A 22205-nucleotide genomic window follows, 5' to 3' on the forward strand; every position below is an offset into this window, starting at 1 on the left:
CCACCGCGGCCGGCTCGTACGGCGCACGGCGGTTACCACGTACCAGTAGTAGTCATTAACTCTGGTGTTCTACTCCCAAATAAAACGACTGTGTATAAGCCTCCGATGGAGCCCTAATTTATCTTATGTTGTCTTCGTGAGACTTACGCGAAATGTACGTTGGCAGCAGTAGAATCGGTATCCAGTCGGCCTCAGATGTCGGTCCCACGACTGTGCCTTGCGTCAAGAGCATAGTCGTCCCTCCAGGGATTCCCATTTGAGTTCACGAAGCATTTTCGTAATCCTTAAGTACTAATCGAACCTACCGAGCATTAGCGTTCTATATGCCTTCTTCTTTATAGATGAGCTATCCTTTCCCAAAAATCTTCCAATAAATAGAGCATTCGCCTTTCCTGGTACCTACCAAAAGTGGACATTCAACTTCATGCCGTTTTGCAACGTTACGCCTATACATTTAATCGACGAGTCTGTCTCAACCTGCACGGTACTTATGCTGTATTCGAACATTACTGGATTGTTTTTCCTACTCATCTGCATTAACTTACGTTTTTTCTAAATTTAGGACAAGCTGCCATTTATCACACCAACTAGAATTCCAAGTCACCTTGAATCTCACTGCAGTCATTCGATTATGACACCTTCCCGTACACCACAGCTTCACCGGCAAAGAGCCGTGAATTGCTGCTCACGCTGTCCGCTAGATAATTTTTGTGTGTAGAGAATAAGGGCGGTCATATCATACCTCCCTGGGGCAGTCCTGACGATACCCTTGTCTCTAACGAACACTTCTCGCGGTACTTACTAGGGACGTGTGTCGATGGTATTAGAATAGCTCCGTAGTCTGCTGCAAATGCCGATTCTCTAAAGCTTCTCAGCAGTGTTTCCCTCCAGAGCTCAACATTTGTGTTGAATTTCTGCAACACTCGTGTGTTGATCCTACAAGTAAGAAATCTGACAGCACGCCTCTGAATTGGTTCGATGTCTTCCTTTAACCCGACCTGATGGAGATGCCAAGCACTCGAGCAGTACTCAATAATTAGTCGTACTTAATAATGGGTTGCACTAGTGTTCTTCATGTTAGTTTATATATATATATATATATCAGCTACACTTTCTTGGAACTCCCCCAATGAACCCAAGTAGACCATTCACCTTCCCTATAAACGACCTTGCACGTTCGTTTCATTTTATGTTGCGTTGGAGCGCTATGCCTGGTCATTTGATTGACATGATTGTGCAAGCAGCACAGCATTAATACTGTATACGAACATTTCGTGTTTGTTTTTCCTACTGATCTACTGTAACTTACATTTCCCCACATTTACAGCAAGCTGTCATTCACCACATAAAACAGAAATTCTATCCAGTCCACAGTCCATTCTGTATGCTCCTGCAGCTGTTCTAAAACGACACTTTACTGTACACTACAGCGTCATGATCAACAAACAGTTGCAGTTTGCTACTTACCGTGCACGTCAGATTGTTTACATAAACAGAGACCGAGAGCGGCCCTCTCGTACGTACTGTAACGTTCCCTGGCAAACTCACGTTATTAAAGAACAAGAGTTTATTTGTACCATATACGCCGCTCTGGGCAAGTTGTATATATCGTAATTATTGAACAAAAATATTACTGAATGTGGTGTAAAAGACATTTGTTATTCTCCTTATATTTTTTGTTGTAATATTTCTCTGTATTTAGGATAGGAATTTTTCTGTATTTATTATGTGATTGTAAAATGTGTCAGTATTTGCGATAGCAGAGATATAAAATGTTGCCAGAAGAGAATAATATCGTCAATTTGCAAAGAAATGTTAATAGTCAGCAGTACTATTTAAGCACAATGCATTATGTATTCTTTGGTCTTCTCTGTTCAGAAGTCATTGCGGTAGGACACTGTGAAAGAGTTTTTTACGAATGTGTAGACTTCTTTTGTCTCTGTCTGGACTTAGCCGCCATTAGACGATGCGTTACGAATTAATGTGAGTTGTATTGTTGTTTGATCTAAATATATTAGAGTTTATCAAAAGTGTGAATTATTTATGTAAATTAGCTTGCCCACGTCATCTATAAAATTTCTTTAAAAATTTTTCAGCATTTTTTAGCGGTGTTGCTGGGCTGTGCCGCGAACAACAATAGCAGAGGCGGCACATTTAAAAAATTATCAAACCCGTAAATCGGGAACAGATGCATAAAAATCAATAGTGAATTAAGAAATTGTTCTTCCTTTTCAGTGATCCTGTGGCTGATAAAATTTGAATTAATTATACGTTTGTGCATTCGTAGGCGGATAGTTAATGTTAGTTAACATTGAAATTTAAACAGTTTGGTTCTTTAAAATAACTCAAATGCATAGTGAAGTAGGTTTGATCAGTGATAAATGTCGGCTTGGCAATAATTAAAACATTTTCTGCTGATAGAGATAATCTTGTGTTCTATGGCTAGTGCCGGGATAAAATTCAGTAAAAATATTTAACAAAAAACCCACTGCATCTGGAAAGTGTATGCCAAGGCCGAATGATTTAAAGAACTCAATTCTTAACCCAATATTCTTAACCAGTTCATATGAGTTCACGTAAATATTATTTTTTCTTTAAATGTACGTAATTCTTAAGAAAGTAAAAATTTTTATTACCACACGAAAGTAAGAGAGTGGTTCTACAACAAAGTTCGCACGAAAGAAAATTAACTTAAAAGCAAAAGATAAAATTTATTATTCTTCTTTAACGAAATTTCAAATCAATTCCATTCATTTCGACGATTTCGTTAAAGTACCTGGGCCACTACTGACGATACCCTTGTCTCTGATAAATACTCGTCATTCACGACAAAGTGCTTGGTTTTATTACTTGAAATGCATTCGAGACATTCACAAGTCAAAGTGTCTATTCCGTATGCACAGACTCTTGTTAACGGTTTGCGGTGTGGGACTGTGTCCACGGCTTTCCAGATATCTAGGAATGTGGAACTAGCCTGTTCCCCGTCATCCATGGATCACGGACATCGGGCGAGAGAACATCAAGCTGAATTTCACATGAGCGATTCTTTATTTTATTATCGTTCATTTATGGTTAGAATCTTTTCTCTATCAAGGAAATTTATTGTATTGAAACTAAGAACATACTCAACAATTCTGCAGCAATCCGATGTTAAAGATATTAGACGTTGACCATATTGCACGTTAAGGATGTTTATTGGTTCTTCCAAGTTTCCATCCAAGCATGGAATAGGACTGAGAGTAAAGTGGTACTGTGAAACTCAACACTCCGCCACACAGTGTGCGATCGAATGCGAAATCGGGATGAATACGTATGGCTGTGCAAATATCAAAAGTTAAAAATGGTTCAAATGGCTCTGAGCACTATGGGACTCAACATCTGTGGTCATCAGTCCCCTAGAACTTAGAACTACTTAAACCTAACTAACCTAAGGACATGACACACATCCATGCCCGAGGCAGGATTCGAACCTGCGACCGTAGCGGTCACGCGGTTCCAGACTGACGCGCCTAGAACCGCGCGGCCACACCGGCCGGCTATATCAAAAGTTAGGTAATAAAACTGTGATAATGTTGATTAACAGGCTACTTATGTACTTGTATACACATGTGTTAATACTGATTCTTCTGATGCTTAACTAAGGTATGACCTTCGCCGTAATCTTATTAAACTTTTTCGCATTGGCAGCTGAACTTGGTTTACTTGAACTGAAACTGATCATCCACAATGGAATAACTCAATCAAGCTTGCTTATAACAGATAAGTAGAGGACTTTCATTTCCCGGTTTTTGCAACATGTTCCATTACAACATTTGCAACGTTACATGTTTAATCTTTATATAAGATACTGATGAACAAAACCAGATATAATGAAATACAGTCATGTCGTTAAACTATATGGTCAATTATATTCATAATAATACTTTTCAGTATGCTTCAGTTTTTAAATGATATTCATCATTTGGATTTGCAGCTCCTTGTGTTGACGGTGTTTGCAGTTAAAATTGTAGGATGTGAGGTCCGCCACTTACGCAAAACATGTTTCAGCACCATTGTGCCATCATCACTGGGTTTCTGTAAAGAATAAATAAAACGGAAACCCACTGATGATGGCACAGTGCTGCTGAAACATGTTTCAGCACCATTGTGCCATCATCACTGGGTTTCTGTAAAGAATAAATAAAACGGAAACCCACTGATGATGGCACAGTGCTGCTGAAACATGTTTGGGTACTGAGAAAAAACGGTGTTACGCATAACTAGCGGACCTCACATCCTAAAATTTTAAAATGATGTTTCATAATAAATCAGAAAAAAATAATGCCAGTATAAAAATAAGCTCATTGGGTTTCTTTTTTCAACGTTAGACAAGTAATACATTACCAAAGTATAACTCATCATAAAATGTATGAAATTCGTTCATATACTGCCTTATTAAAACTGGTTCGTCGATTGGCAGCTGCCTCCTTTTTCTAGCATACTCTTTCTTAGTGCCGCTCTTATGATTGTTAAGTTGGTGACACATTCATTTGGTCATCGTCTGAGCATTCGCAGGTATCACTGTGGACTAGCCTGAACTGACGGTTATAAGACTAATTATCCATGCTCCGTTAATGTAGTTTTAAGATTAGATGACTGTGATAACGTAATGGAAAAAAGATGTAAAATATAAAAAGTCCTATCTGATCATCTCTTTTGTAGTTTGTACCCATTTTATTTCCCATTTCTCTTCCACAGTACATTTCAGTTTTCTTCTGACACAGACGCAGGAATACAGTATTACGAGTACGTTATGTTTCTAGGAGCGGCTCATTGGGCATGTCTGTCACTAAATGATCTCGAATAGTTCTTTCGTGTGCTTTCATCCAGTCTAAGTTAAGCGGCTGTATTTGTCCGGCGCAAGATGCAGTACCAAGCGCGATACTAGGGCTACCTCGATGACTCACGCAATACCACGCGTGGCCACATAGTGCTATGGAGTGCCACTAAGATATGTGACCATTCACAACAAAATAATAGAGTGAGGCTGAGCCATAAGAGGTAAATACAGTTGATATATAGACAGGAACAGCGCAAAGTAAGGGACTTCAGTGATCACCCACATTTTCAAAATATCAAGGTTTGCGGTTTAGAAGTCGATGTTTCAGTATCGATAATGACGTCTTTCAAAAATCGTAACGTTGAAGTTAAAGACAAAATACCAACTATAGATATTAACAAAATAAATAGGCTACTTTTTACCACAGTAAATAATTTTTTTCGTTATTTATCATTTAAACGAAACTTATTGTGAACTTGCCAAAGATGGCCACGTGGAGAAGAGAATGAGGAGGCGGGGGGGGGGGGGGGGGAGGAGGAAGGGTGGCGGGATCGGGAGAGGAGAGAAATATTCTTGAACGCATTGCAGCAGAAACGTTTACTTCTGTTTAGCTAGGTGTGCTCCCTGCCGCCGTTGGATAAGCAGCTGCAGCAGCAAGTCGTATACTGCTAACTCACTCATTTGTTACATATTTTAATTCTTAATTTCTTTGCGTGTTTTTGGTACTTGCATTGTTTAATTCATAAATTTCTGGCGTATTATAGTATTTGAGAGTTGTAGCATCGCATTTTAGTACCTGAATAGTGTAAAATCGCGTAGTCGTTTGTCTTCTGTTTTTGTTTTGAACGGCAAGTGTCGGTTGGTCACAGTCAGTGTGCTCCCTGCCGCCGTTGGATAAGCAGCTGCAGCAGCAAGTCGTATACTCCTAGCTCACTCATTTGTTACATAGTTTAATTCTTAATTTCTTTGCGTGTTTTTGGTACTTGCATTGTTTAATTCATAAATTTCTGGCGTATTATAGTATTTGAGAGTTGTAGCATCGCGTTTTAGTACCTGAATAGTGTAAAATCGCGTAGTCTCCTTCCGCCGCCGAGCAGTGTGTTAGCAGTGCGCAAGTAGCAGCATTACTGCATTTACTAGGCAATCTTGTATTTTAATAACCGTTTAAATTTTGTGTCGATTTGTTTGCGCTCTCTGTAGATTAGTTCAGACGTTCTTTGCACAACAGTTTTTAGCATGGATAGGGACTGCAACTGCTGTGTTCGGATGCAGGCTGAGTTGGCATCCCTTCGCTCCCAGCTTCAGGCAGTGTTGGCTTCGGTCACACAGCTTGAGGCTGTTGCCAATGGGCATCATTGTGGGGTTCCGGATGGGGGTTTGTCGGGGACGGCCAGCTCGTCCCACACATCCCCCGATCGGACTACGACTGTGGTTGCCCGGGATACTGCCCGCATTGAGGCTGATCCCTCACCTGTGGTAGAGTGGGAGGTCGTCTCAAGGTGTGGCAGGGGGCGAAAGACATTCCAGAGGGCTGAACGGAAGGCCTCTCCAGTTTGTCTGACGAACCGGTTTCAGGCTCTGTCTCAGGCTGATACTGATCTTCGGCCTGACATGGCTGCTTGTCCTGTTCCAGAGGTTGCCCCTCAGTCTGCAAGATCCGGGCGGTCGCAGAGGGTGGGCTTACTGGTAGTTGGGAGCTCCAACGTCAGGCGCGTAATGGGGCCCCTTAGGGATATGGCAGCAAGAGAGGGGAAGAAAACCAATGTGCACTCCGTGTGCATACCGGGGGGAGTCATTCCAGATATGGAAAGGGTCCTTCCGGATGCCATGAAGGGTACAGGGTGCACCCATCTGCAGGTGGTCGCTCATGTCGGCACCAATGATGTGTGTCGCTATGGATCCGAGGAAATCCTCTCTGGCTTCCGGTGGCTATCTGATTTGGTGAAGACTGCCAGTCTCGCTAGCGGGATGAAAGCAGAGCTCACCATCTGCAGCATCGTCGACAGGACTGACTGCGGACCTTTGGTACAGAGCCGAGTGGAGGGTCTGAATCAGAGGCTGAGACGGTTCTGCGACCGTGTGGTCTGCAGATTCCTCGACTTGCGCCATAGGGTGGTGGGGTTTCGGGTTCCGCTGGATAGGTCAGGAGTCCACTACGCGCAACAAGCGGCTACACGGGTAGCAGGGGTTGTGTGGCGTGGGCTGGGCAGTTTTTTTAGGTTAGATGGCCTTGGGCAAGTACAGAAAGGGCAACAGCCTCATCGGGTGCAGGGCAAAGTCAGGACATGCGGGGACCAAGCAGCAATCGGTATTGTAATTGTAAACTGTCGAAGCTGCGTTGGTAAAGTACCGGAACTTCAAGCGCTGATAGAAAGCACCGAAGCCGAAATCGTTATGGGTACAGAAAGCTGGTTGAAGCCAGAGATAAATTCTGCCGAAATTTTTAGAAAGGTACAGACGGTGTTTAGAAAGGATAGATTGCATACAACCGGTGGTGGAGTGTTCGTCGCTGTTAGTAGTAGTTTATCCTGTAGTGAAATAGAAGTGGATAGTTCCTGTGAATTATTATGGGTGGAGGTTACACTCAACAACCGAGCTAGGTTAATAATTGGCTCCTTTTACCGACCTCCCGACTCAACAGCATTAGTGGCAGAACAACTGAGAGAAGATTTGGAATACATTTCACATAAATTTTCTCAGCAAGTTATAGTCTTAGGTGGAGATTTCAATTTACCAGATATAGACTGGGACACTCAGGTGTTTAGGACGGGTGGTAGGGACAGAGCATTGAGTGACATTATACTGAGTGCACTATCCGAAAATTACCTCGAGCAATTAAACAGAGAACCGATTCGTGGAGATAACATCTTGGACCTACTGATAACAAACAGATCCGAACTTTTCGACTCTGTATGTACAGAACAGGGAATCAGTGATCATAAGGCCGTTGCAGCATCCTTGAATATGCAAGTTAGTAGGAATATAAAAAAAAGGGAGGAAGGTTTATCTGTTTAGCAAGAGTAATAGAAGGCAGATTTCAGACTACCTAACAGATCAAAACGAAAATTTCTGTTCCGACACTGACAATGTTGAGTGTTCATGGAAAAAGTTCAAGGCAATCGTAAAATGCGTTTTAGACAGGTACGTGCCGAGTAAAACTGTGAGTGACGGGAAAAACCCACCGTGGTACAACAACAAAGTTAGGAAACTACTGCGAAAGCAAAGAGAGCTTCACTCTAAGTTTAAACGCAGCCAAAACCTCTCAGACAAACAGAAGCTAAACGATGTTAAAGTTAGCGTAAGGAGGGCTATGCGTGAAGCGTTCAGTGAATTCGAAAGTAAAATTCTATGTACCGACTTGACAGAAAATACTAGGAAGTTCTGGTCTTACGTTAAATCAGTAAGTGGCTCGAAACAGCATATCCAGACACTCCGGGATGATGATGGCATTGAAACAGAGGATGACACGCGTAAAGCTGAAATACTAAACACCTTTTTCCAAAGCTGTTTCGCAGAGGAAGACCGCACTGCAGTTCCTTCTCTAAATTCTCGCACAAACGAAAAAATGGCTGACATCGAAATATGTGTCCAAGGAATAGAAAAGCAACTGGAATCACTCAACAGAGGAAAGTCCACTGGACCTGACGGGATACCAATTCGATTCTACACAGAGTACGCGAAAGAACTTGCCCCCCTTCTAACAGAGGTACGGAAGGTTCCAAATGAGTGGAAAAGAGCACAGGTAGTCCATGTCTTCAAGAAGGGTCGTCGAGCAGATGCGCAAAACTATAGACCTATATCTCTGACGTCGATCTGTTGTAGAATTTTAGAACATGTTTTTTGCTCGAGTATCATGTCGTTTTTGGAAACCCAGAATCTACTATGTAGGAATCAACATGGATTCCGGAAACAGCGATCGTGTGAGACCCAACTCGCTTTATTTGTTCATGAGACCCAGAAAATATTAGATACAGGCTCCCAGGTAGGTGCTATTTTTCTTGACTTCCGGAAGGCGTTCGATAAAGTTCCGCACTGTCGCCTGATAAACAAAGTAAGAGCCTACGGAATATCAGACCAGCTGTGTGGCTGGATTGAAGAGTTTTTAGCAAACAGTACACAGCATGTTGTTATCAATGGAGAGACGTCTACAGACGATAAAATAACCTCTGGGGTGCCACAGGGGAGTGTTATGGGACCATTGCTTTTCACAATATATATAAATGACCTAATAGATAGTGTCGGAAGTCCCATGCGGCTTTTCGCGGATGATGCTATAGTATAAAGAGAAGTTGCAGCATTAGAAAATTGTAGCGAAATGCAGGAAGATCTGCAGCGGATAGGCACTTGGTGCAGGGAGTGGCAACTGACCCTTAACATAGACAAATGTAATGTATTGCGAATACATAGAAAGAAGGATCCTTTATTGTATGATTATATGATAGCGGAACAAACATTGGTAGCAGTTACTTCTGTAAAATATCTGGGAGTATGCGTGCGGAACGATTTGAAGTGGAATGATCATATAAAATTAATTGTTGGTAAGGCGGGTACCAGGTTGAGATTCATTGGGAGAGTCCTTAGAAAATGTAGTCCATCAACAAAGGAGGTGGCTTACAAAACACTCGTTCGACCTATACTTGAGTATTGCTCATCAGTGTGGGATCCGTACCAGATCGGGTTGACGGAGGAGATAGAGAAGATCCAAATAAGAGCGGCGCGTTTCGTCACAGGGTTATTTGGTAACCGTGGTAGCGTTACGGAGATGTTTAACAAACTCAAGTGGCAGACTCTGCAAGAGAGGCGCTCTGCATCGCGGTGTAGCTTGCTCGCCAGGTTTCGAGAGGGTGCGTTTCTGGATGAGGTATCGAATATATTGCTTCCCCCTACTTATACCTCCCGAGGAGATCACGAATGTAAAATTAGAGAGATTAGAGCGCGCCCGAAGGCTTTCAGAGAGTCGTTCTTCCCGCGAATCATACGCGGCTGTAACAGGAAAGGTAGGTAATGACAGTGGCACGTAAAGTGCCCTCCGCCACACACCGTTGGGTGGCTTGCGGAGTATAAATGTAGATGTAGATGTAGATAATGCCTTTCATTGTTCAAGTCATGCTTTCGTGGTGACACCTGCAGTGTGCCTGTATTATTCGGAATGTTTTTTACTTGCAAAAGAGTTTACATTTGAGCCACGTAAATGTAAGTCTTATGTAAAGAAAACTAATTACGGTGTTTCAGTTGTTTGTATTCGACCAGTTTTCGAATAATTTTCTAGGTTGCTCATTTAAACCATACCTATTGCAAATAATGAACCTTTGAACTTCCTTTCATTTTCTCTTTCACTTTGATATTAAAGGTGAGTAGGAAACGATACCGCAGTGCAAGAATGGTGTATTCGCCGACGAACGATGTTGTTGATACTCCTTTTTTATGTTTTTAACACATTGTTACGAAACGCAGACTAAGATGTAGGAGAATTCCGCGTTACTTTACATGTGGAGTTAGCGGCAGGAATCAATCTATATATGAATCATTTACTGGAACCACCAACTAGTATTAAAAGGTTATTACAGCCTTATCCCAAAAAGCTGTGAGATATTTTTGTTACCGCTGGTACGCGACAGCATGAGTTACCTGCACTAAAGAGCCAAAGAAACTAGTACACCTGTGTAATATGGTGTAGGGCACCGCGAGCGCGCAGAAGTGCCGCAACACGACATGCAATGGACTCGACTAATGTCTCAAGTATGGAATGAGCACCATGAATCCTACAGGACTGTGCATAAATCCGTTAAGAGTACGACGGGGTGGAAATCTCTTCTGAACAGCACGTTGCAAGGCATCCCAGATATGCTCAATATTTCTTACAATGAAATGAATACCATTCGCTGCATACAGGCGTTAATATAAGTCAACGGGGACAGTTGAAAATATGTGCCCCGACCGGGACTCGAACCGTGATCTCCATCTGAGGCACTGAGGACACAGAGAACGGTGCGACTCCATGGACTTATCTCTGACACGCCTCCAGTGAGCCGCGCGGGATTAGCCGAGCGGTCTCAGGAGCTGCAGTCATGGACTGTGCGGCTGTTCCCGGCGGAGGTTCGAGTCCTCCCTTTGGCATGGGTGTGTGTGTTTGTCCTTAGGATAATGTAGGTTAAGTAGTGTGTAAACTTAGGGACTGATGACCTTAGCAGTTAAGTCCCATAAGATTTCACATACATTTGAACATTTTTTTTGCCTCCAGTGAGACCCACATTCGGAACTTTTTTTCCCGCACTATATTCATAGTGCCCCTGCCCAATATACTCATTACTCGCGGCTTTACTGACAAGTCCCGTAAGAGTTCGGGCACTGTTTGTGCATCCGCTCAGAAGAAGATGGTCAAATGGTCGGTGAGTCTTAACGATATATTTCTCATGTCTGGGGATTTTGGTGGTGAGCGGAAGGGTTTAAACTCAGAATAGTATTCCTGGAGCCACTGTGTAGCAATTGTGAATGTTTGAAGTGTCACATTGTCCTGCTGGAACTGCCAAAGTCCGTCGGAATGCACAATGGACATGTGTGGATGCAGGTGATCACACAGGATGCTTACGTACGTGTCACCTGTCAGAGTCGTATGTAGACGTATCAGGGGTCCCATATCAGTCCCACTACACACGTCCCACACCATTACAGAGTCTCCACCAGCTTGAACAGTCCCCTGCTGACATGCAGGGTCAATGGCTCCATGAGTTTGTCTCCATGCTGGTACACGTTCATCCGCTCGATACAATTTGAAACGAACCCAACATGTGTACAGTCATCAACAGTCCATTGTCGATGTTGTCAGGCTCAGACGAGCGTAAAGCTTTGTATTGTGCTGTCATCAAGGTTACACGAGTGGGCCTTCAGCTACGAAAGCCCATAGCGATGATGTTTCGTTTAATGATTCGCACGCTAACACTCGTCGATGGCCCAACATTAAAATCTGCAGCAATCTGTGGAAGGGTTGCACTTCTGTCACGCTGAACTACTCTCTTCAGCCGTCGTTGGTCCCGTTCTTGCAGGATCTTTTCTAGCCGCAGCGATATCGGAGATTTGATGTTTTACCGAATTCCTGATTTTCATGGTACACTATCGGAATAGTCTTATGGGAAAATTCCCACTTCATCGCTACCTCGGAAACGCTGTGTCCCATTGCTCGTGAGCCGACAGTAACACCTCGTTCAAATTCACTTAAATCTTGATAATCTACCATTGTAGGGGCAGTAACTGATCTGACAACTGCGCCAGACACTTGTCTAATAAAGGCGTTGCCGACCGCAACGCTGCATTCTGCCTGTTTACATATCTCTGTATTTGAACACGCATGCTTACACCAGTTTCTCTGGCGCTTCAGTGTAATACGTTCCAATCGGCACGCATGCGACAGATATGTTCCAAAACGCCGCGCATAGAAACGGGACCCTTCCGGGATTCAGACCTCGGGTTGTACTTGTGACAGAAAGATAGGGTCAAGCGTTTTGCAAGGCCCTTCGGCTGGGAACCATTGTATCCAACAGAACGATCGCCATAGCGTAACTATCCTTCAGCAAAGGGTCACAGCATCGATGTTACACACTTCGTCGTGCGTAGGCAAATGGAGGAAATAGGTTTGAGACCCCCGCTATACCCGCTGGGCAGAACAAGTAATAGGATTGTGGAAAGGGCCAAGGGTTGAAGCCAGTTTCTGCTTCTAATTGGCATTTATTGTAATTTAGCCTCAACAATAAATCTTAACAAGATAAAAATCCAATTAAGATAGCATTGGAATAATTCAAAAACAACATACGCAAAGTGCTATACAAGTGGCTGAGGGCCACAATTAATTTCCAAAATTTTAAAATATTTTACCATAAATCTTTAAAGGCACAAGGCCAACAAGGATTCTTAAAAAAATCGAAATTAAATTAAGATAGCAATAAAATAATTTAAAACCCAAAGGCAACATATTGTAGGTGCGACACAAATGGCCCAGGGCCACAATTAAACTTCAAAACTTCAGAATACATTACCATAGACCTTTAAAGGCAGAAGGCCACCATGTTTAACAACAAGAAATCTTAAAAATCAACAAGATAAAAATCCAATTAAGATAGCAGTAAAATAATTTAAAGAAGCAACATATACAAGGTGCAATGCCAATGGCTGAGGGCCACAATTAAACTTCAACATTTCAAAATATATTACCATAATCTTTAAAGGCAGATGGGCACTTGAAAGATAAATTTAAAAATTAATTTTGCAAAATTTTAAGAAACAAAACAAATAACCACAAGTCTAAAATTTAAAATAGCTGACAACAGATAATTAAACACCGATGGCACTCAGAAGGCCTCCAGGGAGGTCGGTCTGCCCTCGTTCACTTAGGTGGGACAGGTGGTGAGCCCAACTATACTTGATCCGTCGGAACTCAACCAGGGGACAGCCACGGACCGACCGACACAACGACTTGCTTCCCATCAATCAGTATAAGAGAACTTAAACCTGCAATGTTACAAACGTGATAATGCATAATAGAGTATGTATTAGCTGTCAAAACTACACTCAACTTCGACGTTCTGGGTTGGCGAACCACGAAGCTCGTAGCGATCGGACAGCTCCACACACGCTGCGACACGGCGCATGGCCCGGCAGCGGACCCAGGCCACTGCATCGCACGGAGATGTCTTCCCTGGTCCGCACCAACCGACCGACTGCCTGCCGATCCGTTCGCGACTGCTGCTCCGTCCGACTGCACTGCTGCTGCGTCTCCGACTCACTTCCAAACACACGACGGTGGAAATACTGGCTCGGATCCAACCATGCAGAGGAAACCCCCTCCCTCACTGGCTAAGCGACATCCCTGCACCAGGAAAAGACCGACCCAAGTTCCACAAGGTGGTAATAGAAGGGGGCCAGAAGCACTCAGAGAACCAATTACACGTCGCCCGATCAGACGACCGACGTCTCAGAGCCGGTATGCCGACAACATTTAAATAACTTGTCAAAGGAAAACACGCCAACTACACATACAACTTGACAAACACTTGCACGTAGGACAGAACGATACCCAACAGTAACTAAGCACACATGAAGGTGCACACACACACAGCCGACTCACGAACGATCAGCGAGCCCAAACGCGTCGTCCGGTAGGACGACCGATCGACGATCCAGCAAGACCGTGGCCCGGATCAGGTGACGCGTGGCGGCAACGGTCGGGCGAGCCATGTCGACGCAGGCCTCGCTGCTGCTTCAACCCGACAGCACTGGTGCCGCATTGCAACGCCTCGACTGGCAGGTCCGGACTGCACTCCAGACGCGTTCCAACTCACTGGCCGACCAGAACTCGCGATCCGAACTGCTATCCGAAATGCGACCAACTGGCGATCTCAACTCACAACAGACAACGAGCGGGAAGTAATTGCAGTCGAGCAAAGATGCTACGAGAGGGGATATATCGATACGCGCTGCTAACGCCGCTCAGGCAAAGCAGCAACTCAGTCGCAGTAGTAATTTAAATTAACGTAGTAAGGTGGAAGTACGTAAAAAAAAGGGTGTAAAATAGATGGCGGCGGGAACACGAGCCACGCACGGCCTTAAGGGGTTTGTGGAGGCACCATTAGTTCTTGGGCGGTTCTTTAGTAAACCTAAAAAAAAGCTTTTTTCACCATTTTTTTCGTACCAAACCCGAGTCGCGGATTCCAAGAAGTTTCTGTAGAGCAAGTGTGCGTTTTAGTCCTAAGATCCCGACCTCGTGTAACCTTGAGATATTTCGTTTTATGTTTATCCGTTTCCGAGCTACAAAGGATCAAAGTTACCCTATTTCTGCAAGTGAAATCCGGTGTGTGGTGAAAACGTACTTTACTAAGTGACGTCGCCCGGAGAAAGATGCTTTAAAAAACCTTCAGTACCATCAGTATGGTTCTTGGAATCTCGTGTTGTAGTACTGAAGCACATCTAAATGGTTCATGCACATAACATCCGATCTGATGCGTAAAATTTCACACAAGTAAACTATCAAAATTTTACTGGCCTATAAAGTTCTTTTCAAATGTATAAGATGCCCTCCTGTGGCAGGGAAAACAAGGGAAACATCTCCTATTGAAGCACGAAAAAGGCGAATGTGATGCTGCTGAAAAGACTCTGACTGGAAAGTGGGGTACCAGCTGCCTCATTCTACCTTCCTCAGCACCTTTATTTTGCCAAAAATTTTCGGAAGCGACATTTTTGTGCTTTCTGAGAGTCAAAGTGAGAGTGACAATGGGAGAGAGGCTGATAAGTAATACATAATGGACGATAATAGTGGTTGTGGTATAGAAAGTGGCGAGGGAGACAATAATAGTGTGAGAGAATGAGAGTGGGTCAGTGGCAGTGAAACGTAGTTGGGCAGTAGCAGATCAGTACTTGGGAAAGACTGAAGGTGACAGCGCCAGTGAGAGAGGAATAACGAGAAGGAGAAAGTGGAAGTGTGTGGGAGCCAATGATCAGAATTTATGACAAAGGTAACGAGGCAGGGTGAGATATTGACAGAGAGAAGCAATGGGAAGGAGTTAATACTACAGTAGCAGTAATAGAGGACAAGAGGGAGACAGCGACAGTGAGAGCAGACGTTAGTAGTACAACTGGACGAAGGAGACAGTGGCTGTGAGATAGATTGCGTAAGTGAGACAGAAAGATTTAATGACAAGGAGTTGGACCGAATGAGTAAGTGAGTGAATGGGCAAGGGGCAGTGGATGGGTATGAGCGACTTACAGGTATGGGTTAGTGGTTCTGAGTGAGTTTCAGTTAGAGGAGCTTGTGAGAGTGAGAGGTGAACTGCATGTTATAAAACATACGAGTTGGTTCACATACCAAAATTTTTGGGAAAATTTTTAAAGGTGGTAAGGAAGGCAGAATGAGGCAGCTGGTAAACCAGTTTTGAGTCATACTGTTTTATACGACACAATCTTTACCGTTTTTTTGTTCCAATAGGAACACTTTTCCGCTGCTTGCTCTGTTTTTTGAATTGATTAATAAATATTATATCATATGTAGATGCCTACCAGCTCACAAGCTTTTTGACTGTCTCCTGCCCTGCCAATGGCAGTGTTCAAGTTACACTATGTGATCAAAAGTATCCGCACACGGTCTGAAAATGACTTATAAGTTCGTGGCGTCCTCCACCGGTAATGCTGGAACACATATCGTGTTGGCTCGCCCTTAGCCTTGATGACAGCTTCCACTCTAGCAGGCATACGTTCAATCAGGTGTTGGAAGGTTTTTGGGGAATGGCAGCCCATTCTTCACGGAGTGTTGCACTGGGGAGAGGTATCGATGTCGGTCGGTGAGGTCTGGCACGAAGTCGGCGTTCCAAAACTTCCCAAAGATGTCCAATAGGATTCAGGTCAGTACTTTGTGCAGGCCAGTTCATTACAGGGAAGTTATTATCGTGTAACCACTCCGCCACAGGCCGTGCATTATGGACACGTGCTCGATCGTGTTGAAAGATGCAGTCGCCATCCTCGAATTGCTCTTCAACTGTGGGAAGCAACAAGGTGCTTAAAACATTAATATAGGCCTGTGCTGTGATAGTGCCACGCAAAACAACAAGGGGTGCAAGCCTCCTCCATGAAAAACACGACCACATCGTAACACCACCGCCTCCGAATTTTACTGTTTGCACTACACACGCTGGCAGATAACGTTCACCGGGCATTCGTCATACCCACACCCTGCCATCGGATCGCCACATCGTTTACCGTGTTTCGTCACTCCACACAACGTTATTCCACTGTTCAATCGTCCAATGTTTACGCTCCTTACACGAAGCGAGGCGTCGTTTGTCATTTACCGGCTTGATGTGTAGCTTAGGAGCAGCCGTTCGACCATTAAATCCGTTTTCTTACCTCCCGCCTAACTGTCATATTACTTGCAGTGGATGCTGATGCAGTTTGGAATTCCTGTGTGATGGTCTGGATAGACGTCTAACTATTTCACATTACGAGCCTCTTTAACTGTCGGCGGTCTATGTCAGTCAACAGCCTGTACGCTTTTCTGCTGTACGTGTCCCTTCACGTTTCCACTTTACTACCACATCGGAAACAGTGGACCTAGGAATGTTTAGGAGTGTGGAAATTTCGCTTACACAAGTGACACCCGATCACCTGATCACGTTCGAAGTCCGTGAGCTCCGCGGAGGGCCCCATTCTGCGCTATCACGATGTCTAATGATTACTGAAGTCGCTGATATGAAGTACCCGGCAGTAGGTGGCACCACAATGCACCTAATATGTTTCTGGATATGTCCGGATACATTTGGTCACATAGTGTATTTTAATGTGGCTTCTTACGTTGTTGTTGTTGTTGTGGTCTTCAGTCCTGAGACTGGTTTGATGCAGCTCTCCATGCTACTCTATCCTGTGCAAGCTTCTTCATCTCCCAGTACCCACAGCAGCCTACATCCTTCTGAATCTGCTTAGTGTATTCATCTCTAGGTCTCCCTCTACGATTTTTACCCTCCACGCTGCCCTCTAATACTATATTTGTGATCCCTTGATGCCTCAGAACATGTTCTACCAACCGATCCCTTCTTCTAGTCAAGTTGTGCCACAAACTCCTCTTCTCCCCAATTCTATTCAATACCTCCTCATTAGTTATGTGATCTACCCATCTAATCTTCAGCATTCTTCTGTAGCACCACATTTCGAAAGCTTCTATTCTCTTCTTGTCCAAACTATTTATCGTCCATGTTTCACTTCCATACACGGCTACACTCCATACAAATACTTTCAGAAACGACTTCCTGACACTTAAATCTATACTCGCTGTTAACAAATTTCTCTTCTTCAGAAAGGCATTGCTTGCCATTGCCAATCTACATTTTATATCCTCTCTACTTCGACCATCATCAGTTATTTTGCTCCCCAAATAGCAAAACTCCTTCACTACTTTACTGTATATATTTATCATGTGACGTATGTTATCCAGATACCGAATTCTGGGGTCGATTATCGTCGGCTGTCGATGTCTGGACGCCGATGAAGAAATGAAAACTAGCATCGATGATTTGCCAACATCGGAGATCCCTGCTGTGAAGGGTGTCATCATAGCAGTTCAATAGCACGCTTGACGCCCCGGAAAGAGGCACAGTGTCCCAGAAATGAGAGAGAGGTCCGGTAGCGAGCTGTGAGCAGCGTGCGGCGGGAGGTGCGGGCAGGTAGCGTCTGCCAGCCCAGCGGGAGCGGGGCCCACCGCGGCCGGTTCGCCGTGACCCGCGCACAGGGGTCCTGGGAAGAGGCGCCGCGGCGGCCGCGACACGCCGCCGCCGCCGCCGCCATCGCCGGCCGGACACGGTAGCGCGCCGCCGTCTGACGTCACGGCTGCCATAACCATTTGTGGCACGCGGCTGGATCCCGTGCTGTGCATATCGTTCCCTAGAAGGAATTGAAATAATACACTGCAGACTGCCAGCTGTACCAACACAACTTCATTCCTCTACCAGGCACCGAACAGTACCGTGCCTCACATGTTGTGACCGTAGAAAATTTTAACTTTTATTCTTGCTTTTGTGACCATAATAAGAGTCCACGCTCCATACGCAAACAGCCAGCCGACATTAAGAAATAGTCCACCAGGACGTAGGGACAAGATAAGCGGCGGAGGCTGCCAAGTATGGCTTGTTGATCAAATAATAATGTCGTTTGACTAGGGCCTCCCGTCGGGTAGACCGTTCGCCGAGTGCAAGTCTTTCGATGTGAAGCCACTTCGGCGACTTGGGCGTCGATGGGGATGAAATGATGATGAGTAGGACAACACAACACCCAGTCCCTGAATGGAGAAAATCTCCGACCCAGCCGGGAATCGAACGCGGCCCCTTAGGATTGACAGTCTGTTGCGCTGACCACTTTTCTTTTATTTTTTTTTTTTTAATCTCATTTTGTTCGCTTTTGTTCGTTGAATCTGCTCGGGGCGGACGTCGTAAGACACCCGTATAAGTTCGTAGTTGATCGATTAACTGTTTTTTTTTATTACAGAGGGCAGCTGACCCTCTGACCGAACACGCTGAGCTACCGTTCAGCAATCCCACTCAGCTACCGGCGCGGACGTTGATCAAATAACTTAGTGTTTGACTTCCTGCCAGAGGAAGCAGCATGACTCAAACTTGTGCAATGGAAGACGCAAACACCAGTGTGATAATACCGCAAGAGAGAGTGTCAGTCACGTGCGGAAAAGACTCGTGTGGAACCAAATTGTGTGCAGCTAGAAACGAAAGTGTCATGTGGAACCGAAGGCATTCTTGCGCAAGCTGACCAATTAGAAACGAGAGTGTCGTGTGGGCCCATAGGCATTCTTGTGCAATCAGATCACTTAGAAATGAAAGGGTCGTGTGAAACAAATTAACTTGTGTGCATCCAAGTACATGAGAAACGAAATACAAGGCCAGGCAGCGGAGTGGCTAAAGGCAGAGATTCAGATGCAGATTCTGAGCCAGTGCCGGCAGTTTGGTGATTCCGCAGCGAGACTCCAGCGGGGCCGAGTAGGCCCATAGCAGCCGATACATCTGATAAAGACTTCAACTACTAGAAGACAGTGATAGACTCTTGTGGACACTCAGGAACTGCAGGTCTAGTAGGATTTTTAAAGTTTCATTGCAATAGTGTTGAACAGAGGCTGTCAGTCTTTGCCTCAATTACTTAGAGAGATTTCAGTGCTAACCAAGAACAAGTGATTGCTTTGTACTTGTTTCTTATATGTACCGGCAATTAGCTTTGAAGTAGCAAGACCCAATAAATAGACTGAATCTTACTAAGGGGTTTATGGACCAACACCTCACATAAGTATATGTAAGAATAAACTTGATAGAAACTAACCAATCTTTTCTGCCTATTGCAATTCTGTAACCTATTTTCAGGAAACTTATTTGCTTCAAACCAAGGAGATTCTCTCCCTCGCGATATAAAGGTTGACATCAATTTATAAGTAACCCATTGTCAAATGGTTCAAATGGCTCTGAGCACTATGGGACTCAACTGCTGAGGTCATTAGTCCCCTAGAACTTAGAACTAGTTAAACCTAACTAACCTAAGGACATCACAAACATCCATGCCCGAGGCAGGATTCGAACCTGCGACCGTAGCGGTCTTGTGGTTCCAGACTGCAGCGCCTTTAACCGCACGGCCACCTCGGCCGGCTAACCCATTGTCGGTAACGTCCCAATTGCGCTACGCAGTTCGCACTTACTTCATTCTGGTATAGTGAGGCTGTGCCGGGACGCGACACACAAGACGAAAATCCCGTCCTCCTTTCAGGGACATGAGACCCCTGCAAGCTTCACTCAGCTGGCTCTACCACCCTCGTAAGCTACGTACTTAATGCGTTGAGTGGCGAGCAAACTGCCCCGTTATTTCCAGTGTCGTGTGCCTCAGCCGTTTTCCAACTCCTGGCGAAACGAACTGCAAGTTTTTCACGCATTCCCTTGAAAAGTGACGTTAAGTTCAGACAGACAACCTATACAATTTTATCAGATACACTACTCAGAATCCAATTCGATAATCAGAGTTAAATAGTGACGAGCATCATGTGTTCAACGTATCTCCAGTCATGATACGGAGCAGATACTGTTAGCTTATTAATGGGAGGAAGGGTTAAGATGACTATAGGTAGAAAATATTTTTTTATTCTATTCACTTCCTTTAGATGCACAAATTGACACAGTAAGACATTAAATTTTGCGTATAGATAATGCGCTCTATTCACTTCCTGCAATTGTCTTCTGTAACTGTGTGAGTATACACTCGTTAGTAACATACTCGTTGACAGCGGGTAGCAGGCTATACGGTCTGCAGTCGTTCCTGACCACACTCTTTCATCCTTCATAGTCACATGTTTTTCTGAGTTCTGTTTATACTACTTTTGGCACTTGCCCATGATATAAGATGATGATTACCATATTTCAACTTTGTGATCGTAATCTTCTGACTTAAGTTGCTGTAATGATTAGTAAATTTGTGTGAGCCAAGACAGAGACAGGTTTATATCGAGGTGCCACTGTACTGATACTTACGTGTAAACCAAAAATGTCCAGCCTTTTAAGTAATCTTAAAACTACAAGTTTGCTTAACGTTTTTGTGTATTTGCCTGTGTATCCTACCCGTACATTGTTTTCCTACGTTGTTGTAGCCCTCCAATGATGATGTTTTTGTGAGCCGAAACCCATAGGGGAATAAAGTTGTGTTGGTACAGCTGATGTTTTGCAATGCGTTATTTCTAGTAACTGAAAGCTATGAACTGTTGCTTCAAGAAAATGTTAACTAAGGAGAGCAGGCTTACATCTTGGTAATACTGTAGAAAACTAACTTGGAGTTCACATCTGTTTATCGTTGAAGATCATTCCCAAACAGAATAAAACTCTCATTCGACCTACTTTGGCCTATACAATTGTTGCCAGGATCCCCTAGGAATCCTAAAGCGACGTTACATGCTAGTCTCCCCACTTTCTACACCGACTCATTCAGTTCCCACCCCTTTTTTGCCTTTCTAGGGTACCTACGCATGTAGTGCTAAATCTTGAAAACCCAATCCCTCCATCCCATATTCTACACTCTTATATCCAAGCCAGATACCATGCTGCACCACAACACTCACATTCCACCTTCCATTAACCTTTATGCCTTGTACAGTCTCTCCCACCGGAAGGTCAATCAACTTATGTTCCACAGACGATGAAGTCTAGTCATTATAAAAACAGTACCTTAGAATGCTCTATTCGATCCATATTCTAAGGTATCCAATAGTTTCTCCGACGTTCTACTTTCACCCCTCCCACTCCGGTCATCAGATACAGTTCTATTTAGACATCTGCTAAGGAACAACTGCCAACTGCCACAGAATATCCGACCAGTGATAGTAAAAGGAACGTAGAGGGCGGGATATGTTAACAGCATCGAAGCCTGTGCGCGAACGCTCTGCGTGCATTCGCCAGTTCGTGCAGGACGTGTTTGACGAAGGCTGTTGTGCAGCCGATTAGTGTGACATTCCTTGTGCTACACCAACATGTCTGCAAGACATGATTTGCGTGCTTACGATAGCAGACAAGCAGTTGGACGGATCGAAGCGTCAGCGCGTCACTCCGAAGGCCGCACAAATGGATGCGTCCATAAGTGTCATTTTGCAACTAGAAAAGGCTGCTGATTATGGAAATGCCATGCGAAAGCATACTGGTGGTCACAGATGGACCGTAACACCGGAAGAGGATGGATGAGTAGCCGTAGTGGCGAAAAGGAACAGACATATCACTCCTATGCAGATCGCTGCAGATCTTACAACGGCTGCAGGTACAATGGTCTCTGCCAGAACCACTTTCCGGCGATAAAATCAGGCTGGTCTGAATGCGCGAGAACCTGCTGA

Source organism: Schistocerca piceifrons, chromosome 8 (assembly GCF_021461385.2).
Source record: "Schistocerca piceifrons isolate TAMUIC-IGC-003096 chromosome 8, iqSchPice1.1, whole genome shotgun sequence".
NCBI lineage: Eukaryota > Metazoa > Arthropoda > Insecta > Orthoptera > Acrididae > Schistocerca > Schistocerca piceifrons.